This window comes from Coptis chinensis, chromosome 6 (genome assembly GCF_015680905.1).
Source record: "Coptis chinensis isolate HL-2020 chromosome 6, ASM1568090v1, whole genome shotgun sequence".
Taxonomy (NCBI): Eukaryota; Viridiplantae; Streptophyta; class Magnoliopsida; order Ranunculales; family Ranunculaceae; genus Coptis; species Coptis chinensis.
The window spans coordinates 20733578-20739029 of NC_141461.1; the positions used below are offsets into that span (position 1 = coordinate 20733578).

Genomic DNA, 5452 nt, shown 5'->3' on the forward strand with positions numbered 1-5452 from the left:
TTGAAAATAATACCTTTTAAACACTACCCATAAACTACGATCCGAGAATCACCTAGACTCACCTAAGTCTAAGCTAACCAAATGCTCTGATACCAAACTATCACACCCCGAATTTCGACAGAATTCGAAAAAACATTATTTGTTTCCGACTCTTCGATCTCCGAGGTGCGACACACTCTCCATTCCCAAAAACCCATAAACAGTTTAAATATGCGGATAATTAAAACCAATAAAATTTTTAACTTAAACAACAGTCCTATTCATTTCAAAAATAATTTACAAATGAAAATGCAAATAACATTATCTCAACTGAAAATCTATATCACCTCAAAGGAAAACAAGACACATCCTGAGATGCAACGCTAACGCAAACCACAAGCCGCAACCAATCTTCTTCAACATTAAACCTGTCAAAACTTATCAACTATGTTCATTGAATGAACACCCCCGATAAGCAAACATGCAAATCGGGTCAGCATTATAAACAATGCTGGTGTGAGTAGCTCTAAAATATAACATATAATTATACATGTATATACACAATCCCTACGGCAGTTAGTTCCTCCACCGAGGCGCCTTAACTTTCAACGACTAATATAACATCCTTAAGAATACTAATTAAGGCAGGTAGTTCCTCCACTGAGGCGCCTTAACTTCACACTAACCACACAACAAACTATACTCATAATAAATAAGGCATGTAATTCCTCCATCGAGGCGCCTTAGGTTCAACTAAACAAATAACCAACCAAACATATTATATACATTCATCTATTTAAAGATACATCATTAACCAAGATATTACCATAATTATATTATTTTGACTTTTCTTTGCGTGTCCCTAAAATCACGTCAGATCTATGTCTTACCTAGTTTCCCCGGCTACCACAATCGCCAACCAACCGAACATGTACATCCACATGCCTCCCTTTACATAATGAGCCACTCCGATGCGTAATCCACCTCGAAATGGATGCCGCGACACCGTAAATCCTCACACGGAAGCCAAATCTATGTAAGCACCGCCACTATTCGCATAAAAATATTATGCATCATCGTTCTATTTTGCGAGCGGAATAATCAAGCCAATTATTCGGCTCGCCCGGAGGGCCATTCAAATTTTAATCAAATGCCGGAGGGTCACCGCGAAGGCCATTCAGTTTAACCAAACGCCGGAGGGGCCAATCACATGAGTTGTGGTAGTCGTTCTCTAGATTTTCGTTATGTAATTTATTCAGTGTCATACATTAATAACTTATAATCATGTTCCAATATATCACGCGTGTCAATTACCTTATTGCACTAAGCCACTATATATAGAAACATCTCAATATATCTCATAACCATATTTCATTCTTTCACGTACAATATATTATTGCACTACACCACACTCCCGTGGGCAAATATTCACCAATACTATATTAGCATCTCACATATAAAATAATGGAGTGTATATACATTTCTCCAAGATATTGCATTAATACAACTATCACAGCATATTATATCATGTCACAATGCTTCAACGTATCGCATACATATTTATTATAACGTATTAGGAATATAATGTCTCCTAACATCTCAATATCGTCACGTGTCAAAAATACACAACATAAATGTCAAATCTTTCTTAGATAATGACAACCAAAGTTATACAAGCTTCCACAAAGATTTTATTACTATATGTGTCCATATAATATACACATAAAACGTAGCACAAATTAAACAGTTCACAGTCCACAATCAAAGCCCAATATATAAATGTTTTACACACTACTCACGTCAAATCTAAATTAGATAATGACCAACCAAGTTATATAATATTCGACAATATTTTATTATTATATTTATCCATCTAAATCAAACATATGAAAAACTAGAAAAGTCAACATTCCACAAAGCCAATCAACAATCAAACGGTCAACGGTCAAAGGTCAACACCTCATGGTCAAGGTCAAACTCAACATGTCATGGTCAAAGCCAAACCGTCATGGTCAAAGTCAAAGGTGAAAGTCAACCGTCCATGGTCAAAGGTCAAAGTCAACCATCAAAAGTCAAACTATCGATGGTCAAAGTCAAACTGCAGTCTAGTCAAAGTCAAACCGTCGTTTTAAGTGTTCGACAAGTTCATGGTCATAGCCATGGTTCATGGCTAAGGTCAAAGGTGCATGGCTCATGGGCTCGCGTGACTAAGGTCATGGTTCGGACCTAACCGCCAAGCCCAAACCTTAGAACCCTAAGTCTAAAAAGTCCACTTATTAATTTTAAGTCCAAATGGATTGGGATCTATATTAAATTATATGGACAAAAACCCAAGCAATATCGAAACGGACTCCCAAAACTTTCAAAGTTAAACCGGTCCACAAACTTTAATTTAAACCGCCCAAACTAAACATATAGAAAAAATGGCCCAACCACTTAAAACAAAAACCGCCAACAACAAAATAATAGAATCCGCCCACATAAAACCAAAAGGGTTAGGCCCAAAGCCCAACCAAATCGAAATGGTCATCTTCCTCACCCATTTCTCCTCCTCCAAGAAACCACCGAATTTTTCCGCCACCACTCCCATTCCCCTCAAGTCTGGTTCGACTCCAAATGAAAACCCAACAACATTAATGAAAACTAAAACCTCAAATCCTTACATCCCAACATCACCAAACTAGATCTGAAAATCGTTTGGGCCACCATTAAAGCTTGTTACAAGCTTAAATCGACAAATCCCCCACACAAACCCAACATTCAATCCGACCTCACAACCTAACCTCAACCCAACAAAGCAAAAATAAAAAGAAAACCAATTACACCAAAACAGCCCAAACCCCAAAGAGCTCAAGAATGGCGTTACGCCATGGGCGCTCCCCTCAAGGCTTCATCGCCCCTACTTTCGACCCTCAGCCATCCAACAACCCACCACCATATCCAAACATCACAACAAAAGTAAATCAAAACAACCGATTTCGTTCTCTTTTTTATTGTCTCGGCGACGCCATTAGTGCCAAAAGACCGACCCACACTATTCCCATACCACCACAGTATCACAGTATTTCAATACAGAGAAAGATTTATTGCTTTGAGGCTTTAGCCGCCAGTAACAACCCGATAAGCCTCGACAGTTTAATTAAGGATTCCCACAGTTTTCAATAAAACAAAAAGGTACCGACAGAAAATACATAAGTAGAAAACTGGATGGAAAATCGGCAGTAAAGGTTTTTGTGTTCACGCGTAAAACTCTAGTTTCGATATAAAAATAAAAACGTAACTACTCACCTCGTGTTATCGGAAACAGAAAAATATCGAAGAACAATGAGAGAACCAATCCCAGCTAGCTCGAAAAATCCGCGTTCTTCTCCGTTTTAGGCTTGTGTGTGTTGTTTGTGGTTTTAAAACAAGTTTCTCCGGAGACACTCTATATTCTCCTTAACTTCCAAATTACTAAATATTCTTATATCCTAATTATGGAAATATTATTTCTATTAAAAGGATTATATATAGGTTACTTAGGTTAATACCTTGTTTCCTTTTTATTTAAAGCTTTCCAAAAATGAAAGATACACTATCCATATTCAAAATTCAAATGCTAGTTTCCTATATTAACATTATACGAAATTTCTATTTAGTATTCCCTCCTTAACTATTTGGTATTCCACATGCTAGCACGTTGACCAGAAAAAATACTGATCAAAATACAGAAAATATTAAATATTGTTACGCTAAATAATGTAAATATAAAATAGGGTCTTATAGCTATACATTCTCAAAAGAATCTCGGCCCCAGATTAAGTAAAAATATCTTAACAAAACGTTGGTTATTAACTTAGAACCTATACAAGAATGCACGTTGATTAAACTTAAACAAGATAACATTGGTATTAATTATTTTAATTAATTCCAGAATATACGCCCTCATGCCATTACAAAATCTATCATAGTTTAACTGCCTATATTAAAACAAATTATTATCAAAAACTTAAATGCAGCACGATTAAATATATCATATCTTTTAGCATGCAATTTCATCGATACACTTAAAAATAAAAATCACTCATGTCATTGATACTACCATAAAACTTTATATTTACTTTAGTCATGCTATCGAGAAAAATTAAATTTAAAACAACCCTTGAATCCTAATTCATGCTTGCAACCAAAATATAACACGTATCAAAAATGATTTTTTTTTTTTTTTTTATTCATCTATCAAAATCATATAGAATCATGAAACAAAAAACAATTCAGAATAAATACTTCGATATATGCAAAAATCATGTGAAACTAATTTAACGATATTAATCAATCATATACGCACGGTAATAGTTCACCTATATACAATAATATAAAAACGTGTATACGCATGTATACACATCTCAAAAAGAATACACGTGTATACGCAAGTATACACATCTCAAAAAGAATACACGTATATTTTATTTTATTATTCAAAAGAATTTCTAACTAATCACCTCTAACAGATTAATCTCTTATACTTAAAAAATACTATTCATCCATTACAATGTACGAGTGAGGCGAGATAGTTCCTCCAATACCGAGGCAATTAGTTCCTTACTCAGTACGTCACAAAGTCATCAGTTAATGCAGCTCATTCAATATAGATTAAAATATCTCCTTGTTTCTTGAATAATAACATAACACTCAAATACAAAGTTCACCGACAGGTTATCGCACTTAATCCATAACCCATGTGAAAATGATCACCAACAATAAAACAATACTACCGCAGCACAGCTCATTTTGATCAAACCCGTTAATAATTAACATATAATAAATGTAACTACTCCTCATACGATAAGGAAACAAAAAAATCATTTCATATGCACTCCACAAGAGTAACTAATATAAATATACACATTACACATACAATCCAATCAAGAAAAATATTGACTCTCTTTATTTCTATATCTCTTTCATTTTTCTTTGTAAAAGTAAAACAACTAGCGGAAATAGTTTTGAAAATAATACCTTTTAAACACTACCCATAAACTACGATCCGAGAATCACCTAGACTCACCTAAGTCTAAGCTAACCAAATGCTCTGATACCAAACTATCACACCCCGAATTTCGACAGAATTCGAAAAAACATTATTTGTTTCCGACTCTTCGATCTCCGAGGTGCGACACACTCTCCATTCCCAAAACCCATAAAACGTTTAAATATGCGGATAATTAAAACCAATAAAATTTTTAACTTAAAACAACAGTCCTATTCATTTCAAAAATAATTTACAAATGAAAATGCAAATAACATTATCTCAACTGAAAATCTATATCACCTCAAAGGAAAACAAGACACATCCTGAGATGCAACGCTAACGCAAACCACAAGCCGCAACCAATCTTCTTCAACATTAAACCTGTCAAAACTTATCAACTATGTTCATTGAATGAACACCCCCGATAAGCAAACATGCAAATCGGGTCAGCATTATAAACAA

The 5452-nt window shown here is 34.8% G+C and overlaps 1 long non-coding RNA gene across 1 annotated transcript; it reads right to left on the bottom strand.

Annotated features, from left to right (window-relative positions):
- Positions 1 to 220: 220 nt before the first annotated feature.
- Positions 221 to 3635, bottom strand: LOC147492036 (uncharacterized). The gene is made up of 2 exons (XR_015199240.1): positions 3268 to 3635; positions 221 to 424 (listed from the first exon to the last, which is right to left on the bottom strand). It is a non-coding gene; the product is annotated as an uncharacterized LOC147492036 (long non-coding RNA).
- Positions 3636 to 5452: the final 1817 nt, after the last annotated feature.